The sequence below is a fragment of the Panthera leo genome, chromosome D3, assembly GCF_018350215.1.
Source record: "Panthera leo isolate Ple1 chromosome D3, P.leo_Ple1_pat1.1, whole genome shotgun sequence".
NCBI lineage: Eukaryota > Metazoa > Chordata > Mammalia > Carnivora > Felidae > Panthera > Panthera leo.
Genome location: NC_056690.1, coordinates 70491323 through 70505131, shown reverse-complemented (window position 1 = coordinate 70505131; position 13809 = coordinate 70491323). Strand labels below are relative to the sequence as shown.

General features: G+C 40.0%; 1 protein-coding gene and 1 pseudogene across 7 annotated transcripts in view; one reads left to right on the top strand and one right to left on the bottom strand.

Moving 5' to 3' along the window:
• The window catches only part of SMAD4 (SMAD family member 4), a 59991-nt gene that overhangs the window by 41839 nt on the left and 4343 nt on the right, over positions 1-13809 (bottom strand). The window contains exon 1 of one of the 7 annotated variants that reach the window (XM_042911513.1): positions 1934-1994. The exons of the other annotated variants lie outside the window; for them this stretch is intronic. The gene's annotated coding sequence lies outside the window, so the exon portion shown is untranslated. Of the gene's footprint in view, positions 1-1933; positions 1995-13809 lie in introns of those variants that run through there. 7 annotated transcript variants of the gene reach the window in all.
• On the top strand, positions 4060-12720 carry LOC122203143 (annotated as a pseudogene).

Genomic DNA, 13809 nt, shown 5'->3' with positions numbered 1-13809 from the left:
CCAGAGGCAACTCCAAAGGATATGGAGTTTCTTTTAGGGCTAATAAAATATCCTAAAATTGATAATGGTGATAGTTGCACAACTCTATCACTATATGAAAACCACAGAATTATACATTTTAAAAGAGTGAATTTTAGAGTATATCAATCATATCTCAATAAAGTTACTATTCTTTTTAATGGTTATTTATTTTTGAGACAGAGAGCCGCAAGCCCGTGCACGTGGGGCAGGGACAGAGAAAGAAGGGGGAGAGAGACAGTCCCAAGCAGGCTCAATGCTGTCAGCACAGAACCCAATGCGACACAGGGCTGGACACAGGGCTCAGTCTCACAAGCCATTAGATCATGCCCTGAGCCAAAATCAGGAGTCAGATGGTTAACCAACTGAGCCACCCAGGCGCCCCCCAATCAAGTTGTTATTAAAATGAAAGACCACTTAATTCCTCAAAAGATTTTACCTGTAATAAAGTAAATTACTTTCAACAGAAATCAAAATATAGAAAATGAGTATTAGTGAAGCATCTATCCAATATGTGTGAAACTAAAGTAACTTATCTAACCTTAAGATCCCACATGGAATAAGAAAAGGCCATCAGTCTAAGAATAAATGAAGTAAAGCAGGAGTGGAAGCTATACTTTATGCTGAGCTGTTTTTAATTTGTTTGCTGATGATATTATATTCCATGCCTATTCTGCTTTTATTTTCTTTTGCTATTTACTTGAATCATTAAAAATCTACCCCCCTGGGTACCTGGCTGGCTCAGTCGGTAAAGCATGTAACTCTTGTTCTTGGGGTCAAGTTCAAGGCCCACATTGGGCATAGAGCTTTACTAAAATTAATCTACCCGCCCCCCCCCCAACCAAATTAATAAAACTAACTCATCAGTCTCTACCAAAGCTTGTTCCTCTTCTGATGACTTTTACTTTAATTCCACTCATTTACCCAGCATTGGAAAGCGTGATAAATCATCTCTGACTTCCTTCTCTCTTTTCCTACCCCCATTACTTCTCTCTTTTACCACCCCCATATTCTCTCACAAAGTTACATGATTCTCTACCTTTGTCATTTCTAGCAGTCTCCTCTCTATTCTCCCTGATGCTGTTGTAGTTTTGGGTCTCCTAGGCATTTCTATCAATCACTTGGTATTTACCTCATGTTCCCCTCTATTGTTATCTGTTTTACATAAATGCCTGTCTTCTCAACTAAATTAGCCCAATACAGAGAACGTTTTCTTATACCTTTGAATAGCAAGCATTTGCCCACATTCGATAAATACATGTTGAAGGTAGATTTTCTGCATAACCCAAGATTACCCGACTGGGGTGGTGGGGGACGTTGGGAGTCAGAGACCTGGGTTAGAATCCCAGCTCTCACACTAAGTAGTTGGACAGATTAAGTTAAACTCTGAACGTGGCTTAAAAGGAGTACACAGAGCTCAAGGGAGAAAAACTACATGAAATGCCTAGCACATAATGTTCAGTAAAAAGCAGCTACAGTGTGAGTACTAAAATGTTTAGTGTTTATAGTCTGAGTACTAAATGTTTACTTTAAAAGAAGATTTTCCCATAACACATTACTCATGTTTCTGTATTTCTATTAAAACTTGTAAAAGAAAATTCAGAAGGGCAAGGACAGAAGTAAATCACTCATTCAGGACTCACAACTCCTCTACAGGAGCCAGGCAAATTATATAAATATCTCGGATTTAAAGAAAAGTACTGAGGAGCACAAGTGCACACCCATCAAAAATGGGTAAACACTATTCACTTCCCATGGAAGTGGCGTTTGAGAATGCTAGACCACTGCTAACCGATCTCCAATGCCCATTTGTATATAAAATCTTATTTTTAAGTATCAGCAACTTATTTGTGGAGAAAGGGGAGGAAGGAAGAGGAAGAGAGAAAAACCACCGTGTATGCCAAACACAACGCACCTTCAACTCAAGGCTGGCCCAAGACACTGAGGAGGGCACCTGCTGGGATGAGCACTGGGTGCTGTGTGGAAACCAATTTGACAATAAATTATAGTTAATAGTAATTAAAAAAAAAAAAGCTGGCCCAAGAGAACCACCAGTTTGAAATTTCTGAATGCCAACATCACAACAATTTTAAGACCTAGACTGAAAGATCTACAGTACAGGGACTGTACTTGTCTCATTCATCGGATGTGCCCAACTCCTGGCACTGGTGAGTGCTCTTTACGGTCAAATGGATGCATTTCTGTATGCACTGTCAGATCCATGCCCGTGCTATTTCTTTTGTCTAAAACATCCAGTCTCATTTTATCCACATGGCTAAGTCCTAGTTATCCTTCAAACTGCAGCTTAAATGTCTCCTCTCCCCACCAATCTGGAGAATGACTTTCCTGGTATGTTTACTGTGTGTTCCTGGTATGTTAATTGATTCCCTCCCTCAAATTTAAAACACACCCCAATTACAACCCAACACGTTATATTACAGTTATATGATTACGTCTTTGTCTTACACTGTTGCCACATATTTAGAAGTTCAAGAAAACAGCAAAACTTTCTCACCTTAGAAATTCCCAGCACCATGCACACTTCCTGACATACATGAGGCAAATATGGAGTGACTATAGCTTTTTTATTCTGTGGCATTTCCTTGCAACAAATTTTAAAGAATACAAAATTTTTGTTGTTAAATTCATTTTCTGATATTACGTTCCAAAAGATTTGCACCAATTTATAATTAAAGCATTTGAGTGTAATTATTTCCCCACACTCAGATGTTACCATTCCTAAAACTTAAGCTATTTGGGACCTAATGGTATCTTAGAAACTGTTTTAACAGTTTCCTTTGAAAACTTTCTTAGGCACCATGTTCTTGATTTTATCCTTGTTGAATTCCTATGATCACAAGTGCCTAAAACATAATATAAAGTTCCTTGCATAAAAAATAATACATGGGCTCCTGGGTGGCTCAGTCACAGTTAAGCATCGGACTCTTGCTTTCGGCTTAGGTCGTGGTCTCATGAGTCGTGAGATCGTGCCTCAAGTTGGGCTCTGTGCTGACAGCCACTGACAATGCCAGGCTGTTTGGGATTCTCTCTCTCCTTCGCTCTCTGCCTCTCCCCAACTCGTGCTCGCTCTCTCTCTCTCTCTCTCTCTCTCTCTCTCAAAATAAGTACACATCTTTAAAAGATAAAATAATACCAACAGGGATATATACGTGTTTTCCTACGTTAAACAGCTCTGGATTATAATTTTTTACAAGTGGTACGGAATGATAGACAAAGGTACTAGAACGGTATAAACAAAACTGTAAGTTCTGATTAAAACTCTAGCAGTATGACTGGGCAAGTTAATATGTTTTTCAATTATCTTATCTGTAAAATGGGAACAACTTTACAGATTCTCTACGGTAATCAAATGCAACAGTGTATATAAAAGCAATCTAGGAACCATAAATTGACCAATTCAACAAACACTGTATCTAAAATATGCACAAAGCACTCCAGATACAAAAAGCAAGTAGCACATAATCAGAAAGTGGTTCTCAACTCTACCAAATATCCCGTTTTTGTTAACAAATAATTTATATTACTCCCTCTTAGTTATTCTGAAACAAAGTTCTAACACACTTACGTATTTTTAAAAATTTAACAATACTTTAATTATGACAGCATAATTATGACAAATTCACACCTTCCAAGAGAGGTGTGGTGTTTTGGCAACTCCAACAGCACAATGGCACTGCAGATGGTGAGACGGATTTCCGCAAATGGTGAATTCTTGATAAAGTGCCAAACATAACAACTTCAATTTAAGAAAAAGAATTAAGATGGGGCGCCCGGGTGGCTCAGTCGGTTGGGCGTCCGACTTCGACTCAGGTCATGATCTCATGGTTCGTGAGTTCGATTGCCGCATCGGGCTCTGTGCTAACAGCTCCGAGCCTGGAGCCCATTTCGGATTCTGTGTCTCCCTCTCTCTCTGCCCCTCACCAACTCATGCTCTCTCTCAAAAATAAATAAACATTAAAAAAATTGTAAGAAAAAGAATTAAGAGAAACTTAATTCCTGAAAAACTGAATATACGTTAAGATGGAGTCAGATAGTAAGCTGGTTGTAACATTTTCCTCCTACATGAATTTCTGGGGCATGTCAAAGTGCTACGAGATGCACTGGTAATTCTTCACAGAACCTCACATTACAGGGTGGCATCCCTTACCCTCATCTACCAAAGTTCCTCTCACTAATTTCCACAACATCCCTTAAACAGCACTACTTACTCCACTGAGAACTACTAACCTAGAAGATCCAAAATATTACTACACTAAGTAAGAGATGCTCATAGAGGTAGGTACTAAAGTGATTCAGGACCATAAGTGAGAAAGGATGGAAGTCCAGAGATAAAGTCTGAGCATGATGTATCAGGCTAGGCTAGGCTAGGCTGCAGGAACCACCAACCCTCAAAATATCAGTGGCTTAAAACAAAGGTTTATTTTCTGAATAAACTAAACTATATGTCCATCACAGATAAAAAGGTCACTGCTCACTAACATCTTTCAGGGATCAGGCTAACAAAGGCTCCATCACTACCCATGTCCTTAAATGGCAAGAGGAAACATAGGATAACTCACGTACTGTCTTTTAAAAAACTTTTTTTAATGTTTATTTATTTTTGAGAGAGACAGAATATGAGTGGGGGAGGGGCAGAGAGAGAGGGAGACACAGAATCTGAAGCAGGCTCCAGCTCTGAGCCGTCAGCACAGAGCATGACGCGGGGCTCGAACTCACGAACCATGAGATCATGACCTGAGCTGAAGTCAGAAGCTCAACCGACTGAGCCACCCAGGCGCCCCAACACGTACTGTCTTTTAAAGGCTATCACTTCTGTTCACATTTGATTGGCCAAAGTTAAAAGGCCACGTCAGTGGTTCTCAACCAGGAAAAAACTCTCTCAGGGGACTTTTGGCAATGTCTAAAGAAATTTTTGATTGTCACAACTGCAATAGGGAGGTGGGAGGAAAAGTATTACTGGGTGTCAAGTAGGTAAAGGCTAGAGCTACTGCTAAACATCCTACAATGCACAAGACAGCAACCCACGGCAACAATTTAGCCAACCCAAAATGTCAACAGTGCTGAGGTTGCGACACCCTGGACTATGCCTAATTTCAGTGTGGGGGAAGGAGGCAGAGGAGCACAATACTACCATGTGCCAGAAGAGAGCCATCAGAATACTGGTGGAATAACACTAATAACTACCACACGTGAATAAGAATTTGCCAGGCTGCAGGAAAATCCAGACAAGCAGAGGGATATAGAGTGCAGATGTTTTGTCTAGATTCATCATTAGGAAAGGGGAAGAAATAACAACATTAGATTTGCATTAGAAAGAAAACTACAGTAAGAACATGGAGAATAACTCTGGAAAGGGAAACAGAAAACTAGTCAGGAGACAATGATCAGAAAAGTGATAGGTTAGGGGCATGGGCAATAGAAACAAAGGGAGAACCAATATTTCTAGGTAGAATGGGCTAGATTTTTTAATCAACTAAGTATAAAGGGTGAAAAGAAGGGAGAGTCAAAAGAGGACCCATTGCTTAGTTAACTAAATGATAAAGAATACAAGATTTTAAAAGGGTAAATAAATTCAGTTTTAAATATAGTGAGTTTGAAGAGCTCAGCAGGGAAGGTAAGCCTATTTAAAAGTCTCTAACATACAACTATTAGATAAAGTCTCTGTAATAGAACAAACCATCCCATGATGACAGGGGTAATGGGAGGTAAAAAGTCAGCAAAAGAGATAGAGGTTCCCTTACATCTACCCACCTATTGTGTTATGTCTCTAGCCTTGCACCTGCTATATATCATAAGCTATACTGACCACAGGTCTAACAGGAACTCCATGAACTATAGAGCCAGACAACCAACTAATTAAGATACTCTCTAAAACAGCAAAGATGAATGCTGGCCTGAGAGGTTCTCATGGGAATTCATAAACTTTAGTTAATGAATGTTGACATTTTTTTATTCTCAGATGGCTATTTACTTTTGAATTATTGGCACTATTATACATATGAAACAGATTTTCTAGAAGTTATAGGTATTTTGATCAGTGATCAATAAACTAGTTAATATGGGAATATGAGACAAATGCTTACGTTTAACAAGAGGGAAAAAAGCCTGGCACGGTGAAATATCACTAGAAAGAAATTCAAACTATAGGTTTACAAGCAGAAAACATAAAAAGGCTGTGCAGGCTTAGTTCAATTGCCTACAGCAGAAGTTATAGCCTAGTTTCTAAACAGAGGAAAGTCTAAGAATTGAAGTTCCTTTTTTTTTTTAACATTTTATTTATTTTTGAGACAGAGAGAGACAGAGCGTGAGTGGGGGAGGGGCAGAGAGAGAGTGAGACACAGAATCCAAAGCAGGCTCCAGGCTCTGAGCTGTCAGCACAGAGCCCGATGCAGGGCTCGAACCCACATACCGTGAGATCCTGACCTGAGCTGAAGTCGGACACTCAACCGACTGAGCCACCCAGGTGCTCCTAAGAATTGAAGTTCCTTAAACTGAGGGCAACGGGAGAAAAACTCCAAAGAGCACAAAGGATTAAGTGCACAGGTATAAGTGATTATAAAATCTCAGGTGCAAATAATACAATCAAATAAAAAGAATGTTTTTGTGCTAACATTTAAGATGAACTACAAGGGGAGACGACTGGGTGGCTCAGTTGGTTGAGCACCTAACTCTTGATCTCCTTGATTTCGGCTCAGATCACGATCTGACGGTTCAGTTCATGAGATGGAACCCCGCGCTGGGCTTTGCGCTGACAGCACAGAGCCTGCTTAGGATTTTCTCTCCCTCTCTCTCTGCTCCTCCCCTGTTTGCGCACTCTCTCTCTCAAAATAAATAAACTTAAAAAAGAAAAAGATGAACTACAAGGGACAAATTTAGAGATAAGCTTCTTGTTTACCCACTGGTCTTGAGTAAGTGTCATACTGGTATACCAGCTTTACCTTAAATAATCTTATTTAAAATTAACTTTGTAACTAGACTTATTGTGGAGATATTTTTATAACATATAAAAACATCAAATCACCATGATATACACCTGAAACTAATAGGATATTATATGTCAATTATACTTCAATTAAAAAAAAAGTTTGCTTCGGAGCACCTGGGTGGCTCAGTCAGTTAAGTGTCCAACTTTGGCTCAGGTCATGATCTCACAGTTCATGAGTTCAAGCCCCGTGTCAGGCTCTGCGCTGACAGCTCAGAGCCTAGAACCTGCTTCAGATTCTGTGTCTCCCTCTCCCTCTCTGTTTAATAAACAGAATTTTTAAATAAACATTTTTTAAAAATAAAAAAAAAGTTTGCTTCAATGGGGACTTAACCTCTCTGCATTTCTGGGTTGCATCATCTGGCCCCTTTGGTTGCTGTGCCAGAAATGAGATCCCATGCCCCACCACACAGCATCTCATCCAGGTCCCAGAGGAGGAGGAGAGGCCAGAAACTCAGGGTGACAACTGATCAGTCAGGCTCTGCAGCAGGTCTCAGTGAATGGTCACCTCCAGGCAGTGAAACCATGTAGTCCCAAACAGAAGAGGAAGGCTGGAGCAGCAGCTGAAACAGAACAAGCTGCCAAAGCCGCTAAAGAATCCAGAGAATCTTAGAAGGAACTTAAGATGTGCCAGATCTGAGTATTTCATATCAGAGTTTCAAATACTGTTACTGACAGGGTGTTACAGGCTAAAAGGTCTCTCCCCCCCAAATTCATATGTTGAAGCTCTAAACCCCAGAACTCCATCAGAATGTGACTATATTTGGAGACAGAGCTTTAAAGAAGTTAATTAAGGGGGTGCTTGGGTGGTTCAGTGGGTTAAGCATCCAACTCTTGATTTCAGCTCAGGTCATGATCTCACAGTTCATGAGTTCGAGCCTTGCGTCGGACTCTGCACTGACAGTGCAGAGCTTGCTTGGGATTCTCTGTCTCCCTCTCTCTCTTCCTCCCCCACTTGTTCTCTCTCTCTCAAAATAAATAAACTTAAAGAGGTTAATTAAGGTTAAAATAAATTTCTATTAGGCCAAAAAAATTAACATTTTTCTAGATTGATAATAGAAGTTAAAAGAAGAAACATCAGGGGCTACCTGGGTGACTCAGTTGGTTAAGCATCCAACTCTTGGTTTCGGCTCAGGTCAGGATCTCACCATTCGTGAGTTCCAGACCCACACTGGGCTCTGTGCGGACAGTGCGGAGCCTGGTTAGGATCCTCTCTCTCCCTCTCTATCCCTCCCCTGCTCACTCACGCTCCCTCTCTCAAAATAAATACACTTCTAAAAAATTAAAAAAAAAAAAAAAAGAATCAACAAAGTCCTCTATGTGAATGTGACACCTGTTTTTTGTCTGCCAACTATCCTGCAATTGATTTTCCAAGGAGAATCTCCCCATCTGGGCAGGTGGGACGATCCCCAGGCTGACTAACCAGAGCCACCTCCTAGCCACATTAGTTGCTTCTAAGATGGGAAAGGACCCAAGTCAGATCAATGACACAGCTCCAGGACTTCTGTTGGAACTGCAAAGGGAAAAAAAATCTCTCTCTGCTGGGCTTGACACTGGAAGTAGTTATCCTCAACCTGACCCAAGACTTAAACTAACAGAAAGGAAAGCAAATACAAGACAATGAGTCCTGATGATACTGGCTGGTTGTGACCCATGATCTGGCACTCTGAAGTCAGCTTTATTTTCAGACCAAGCCAAGGAATTCCCCTTTCGACAAAAATTTGACTGATACATGTTTTCCAGTACATAATTACTAAGCAAAAATTGACTTAACATTCATAGAAATAACAGCGATATAACACAAACCACATAAAAACTGGAACCAATCATAATCCTGTCAACAATAGACAATTAATAACCTTAAAAATAGCAGTTGTCAAGGGGGGTCTGAGTGGTTCAGTCAGTTAAGCATCTGTCTCTTCATTTCGGCTCAGGTCATAATCTCATGGTTGTGGGATTGAGCCCCACATTGGGCTCTGCATTGCGAAGGGAGCCTGCTTGGGATTCTCTCTCTCCCTCTCTCTGCCCCTCCCCCACACTTGCTCTCCCTCCCTCTTTCAAAGTAAATAAATAAACATTAAAAAAAAAAAACACAGCAGTTGTCAAACTGTCTGGTTTCAGGTCCCCTTATTTACATTCTTAATTACTAAGAATTCCAAACAGCTTTTGTTAATGTTTCTTTCATGTGCTAAAGCTAAAAAGTGTTTAAACATGCATTTTATTAAATTAGTTTAAAATAATAAGCCCATTATGTGTTAATATGTTGTATGAAAAATAACTATTTTCCAAAACAAAAACATCAGTATTCAGAGTGACATTGTTTTCCATTTTTGCTAATTTCTTTAGTATCTAACTTAAGACAACTAGAGTCTCATCTTTGCTTCTGCAGTTTTTTACTTTATTTATTTTTTTAAGATTTTCTTTTTAAGTAATCTCTACATCCAATATAGAGCTCAAACGTACAAGAGTCGCACATTCCACCAACTGAGCCAGGCAGGTGCCCCTGCTTCTGCATTCAATCTGTTGTTTTGGTTAAAGAACATGAAGAAAATGTGCCTCTCACACACACATACTTGGAAAAGGGAGGAGTATTTTAATAGCATGTTAGATCATAATGATTATTCATCTTTTATTCAACACCAAAACGCACCAAATGGCAATCGTTAAAGGTTAGCTGCAATGTGGAATCTGAAACCATATCAACGAACTTCTTGGCTCTGTTTGGTGTATACTGATGATATATTGGTGATATATCTTGTAACATCATGCATTGGTCACTAAAAAGTACTGGTTCGATGAATTACACAGATCTTCCAAATGCTGGCACACTTCCTTACACAATATACATCTTTTAAAAATCACATTGCTTAATATCATCACCAATCTCATCAGAAAAATCTTTAAGTATTACACAGCTGGTGTAATGATCTGCCCATGGTGGCAGACACAAGTTTTCAAATCTAATTTTCACCTGAAAGATCAGGATTTTATCATTGGCAACAGCTAGTTATTCTCCTTGAGTGTCAGGCCCACTTCATTAATTTTCAAGGAAATACCTGACAAATATCCACGTATGAGAAACTATAGTTCATCTCAGTCATTGTTTTAAGTAAAAATAAAAGTGGTATTCCATTCAAAAAAAGTGAATTTACCTTGCAGCTCAACCACACAAGTACTGTTCCTAGAGATGAATCTTGTACTTGGATGTGCAGAAGTATTTTATGCACACTTCCACTGAATCACACAGAGTATTAAAAAGATATGCACTCCAGAGTAGAGATTTCAAAAATAAAACTTATTACTGCTTCACCAAGGCTTTTCTTAAGTGAAACGAGACTTTTTCAAACGCTTAAGATGTGTTTGGCTGTGAAGAACAAGTAAAGATTCATACAGTTTAATGCCACTGCCCTGATTCACGCTAAGGTACAAGCAGTGTGCCACCCACTTCTTCACCATCAGTGCAAATATCAACACAGAAATACAGCAAGTAACATATTTTATTATAAAAATAATTTTGATGGGGCGTCTGGGTGGCTCAGTCAGTTGAGCATCCAACTTCGGCTCAGGTCAGGATCTCATGGTTGAGTTTGAGCCCCACCTCAGGCTTTGTGCTGACAGTGCAGAGCCTCCTTCAGATTCTGTTTCCCTCTCTCTCTGCCCCTCCCCCACTTGTGTTCGTTCTCTCTCTCTCTCTCTCACTCACTCACTCAAAATTAAATATTAAAAATAATGACTTCATGAGCCCCCTAAAAGAAAAAGGCCACGGGGACCCCAGGATTTTGTGGACTACACTTTGAGAAACACAATTTTTAATTTTTTTTAATGTTTATTTATTTTGAGAGAGACAGAGAGACAGAGAGAGAAAGAGAGAGCAAGTGGGGGAGGACAGAGAGAGAACCCCAAGCAGGCTCCACGCCATCAGCCCAGAGCCCAATGTGGGGCTTGATCTCACAAACCATGAGATCATGACCTGAGCCGAAACCAAGAGTTGGATGCTCAACTGACTTGAGTCACCCAGGTGCCTTGGGAAACACTGTTCTAAAAACTGAATTTTAATAACTGATAACTGAAAAATACAATTCCTAAAACCTTTGACACAAAGGAAACTATCAACTCATGTAGCTTATTCTTTCAAAAGAGGTGTTTCAGAATCCCCTGCAGGTTAGCCCAGTCCTACTAACTATGTACCAGGAGTGGGGCCCTACCTTTAAAAAGCACTCTAAGAGTTTGAGGTGCTGTCAGTTTCAGAAAGCACTGATCTAGCCTATGCTAGTCTACATACTTCACTTTACAAATGAGCAAAAAGACAGTGAAACAAATTGCAGTATCATGGATATATGCAACTGATGAAAAAGACTAACTGCACAGGGCACCAGGGTGGCTCGGTCAGTTAAGTAAGTGCCTGACTTTGGCTCAGGCCATGATCTCACGGTTTGTGAGTTGGAGCCCCACGTCAGGCTCTGTGCTGAGAGCTTGGAGCCTGCTTCAGGTTCTACGTCTCCCTCTCTCTGTGCCCCTCCCCTGTTCGCGCTCTCTAAAAAATAAACATTTAAAAAGCTTTTAAAAAAGACTAACTGCACAAAAGTTACATCATTTTCCTTTAAAACGCGCTGCTTAATTTCAACATGTATACACACGAAATTCTTCCTTTAACTAATTTAGTGGGACATATCTATGACAGACATGTACCTAGTGTGTTTGTGTACAACGATACCTGGTTTATCTTACCACATTAAGTACTACTTCCGGCCATCCTTTCACCAAATTACTGAATTGCTACAATAATTAGCATCTGTTGACATGCTCTAGAATTCACTAATGAATACCCCTGATAAATATCCTTCATAAAGTTTTACATTTAGAAATATATTTTGCTCTTTTCATGCCTATTGTGGCCATGCTTGTGGTCCCAAGAAGCCTCTGAAGCATGTAGCAGCTCCAGAGCACAGGATGCTGGATTAACTGATTGGTATGTTTGCCCCTCATCCATCTAGCAGTCCCCATAAACTGAGAGATCATCTCCTTCTCATTATTTCCCTGAAGATCAGACTAGGTATGCCCTAACAGGACGTGAAGTAAAGAAGATCTGTATGTAGTGTTTTACTAAGATTGATGGCAAGGTCCACACTGATACAACCTACCCTGCTGGTTTTACGGATGTCATCAGCATTGACAAAACTGGGGACAATTTCCGTCTCATTTATGACACCAAGGGTCACTTTGCTGTTCATCGGATTTCACCTAAGGAGGCCAAGTATAAGTTGTGCAAAATGAGAACGATCTTTATGGGGATAAAAGGAATCCCTCATCTGGTGACCCATGATGCTCTCACCATCTGCTATCCTGATCCCCTCAATCAAGGTGAATGACACCATTCAGAATGTTGGAGACTAGAAAGATTACTGATTTCATCAAGTTTGATACCGGTAATCTGTGTATGGTGACTGAAGGTTGTTCTAACCTGGGAAGAACTGGGTCACGTGAAAGATGCCAATGGCAACAGCTTTGCCACCCAGTTCTCCAACATTTTTGTTAATCACAAAGGCAACAAAACATGGATTTCTCTTCCCCATGGAAAGGGTATCCACCTCACCATTGCTGAAGAAAGAGACAAGAGACTGGGGGCCAAAAGAGCAGTGGGTAAAATGGTCCGTAGGTGATGTGATTGGAAGTCTTTATACTTAAAGATCATATAGCATGAAAAAAAAAAAAAAACCAGAAATACATTTTGACTTGAAAAAGATTGAATTCATCAATATTAAAATATAGAAATCATCCCTTACTACAAAAAAACACAAATATTCAGTAGCAGTCCTTTAAAAAACAAACGAACATAAATGATATGCATTCTAAACATGCAAATTGGGATTTGACAGATTTTAAGTAAATTACTCCAGTGCATCAATGACTGCAAAATAAAGCTGGTACCATATTAAAGCAATAAGGATAAGCATACTAAAATATCCAAAGCCTATAAAATCAAGAGCTATTTTTTTTAATATATAATACAGATTCCCATGCCTCCTCCACTCAATTCCCATTCTGAATCTGTGTGTGTGTTGGGATGGAGCATGGGAAGAGAGAAATAAAGCTCTTCCAGAGATGGAGATGCAACCACTCTTCAACTAGCACTTGGGAACTACTCCAGGGGATGTAAATGAACTGGACATGCCCTCCTTGGATGATCTAAAAAAATGCTAACTAGTGGGGCCTGCTGAACAACTGTCTCCCAGTGTTTAACTCCTGACAGCAAAAAGATGCAGCTTGCCTCTCAGAACCAGTGAAGTGACTAGTTAACTGGTGCCTAGAAAATGTTATGGCTTCCAAGCAGATTAACCTTCCCCCCTTGAAGAACAAATTCCATTGGGAGTTTAGATGGTAATTTTGGCACCTACACAAAATCCTAAATCTCTAAAAGGAGCCCAAGTAAGTATTTTAGAGTACTTGGCCGGCCGGAGGGGAGGGAGGGGTGGGGGGGAGGGAGATCAACTCCCTATTCAGAATAGTGATGCTATACCAACTTCTTATCATGGGAAACACAAGTACCTAAAACTTGCTACCAGGCACTTCAAATGAATTGAAAAACAAAGAAAGAGGAGAAAAAGGGAGAGAGCGACAAATGAAGAGACAAACACTGAAGCAAAACGAATGGGGCAATACCTTCAAGAGACCCATTAAATTAGATGTGAGATAAATACATAGTACACAGACACCTCATTGTATTAAAGAATGTAAAGCCAACACAAGTTGAAACAGTTCAAAAAATAAAGTTAGATGGAGTGTCTGGG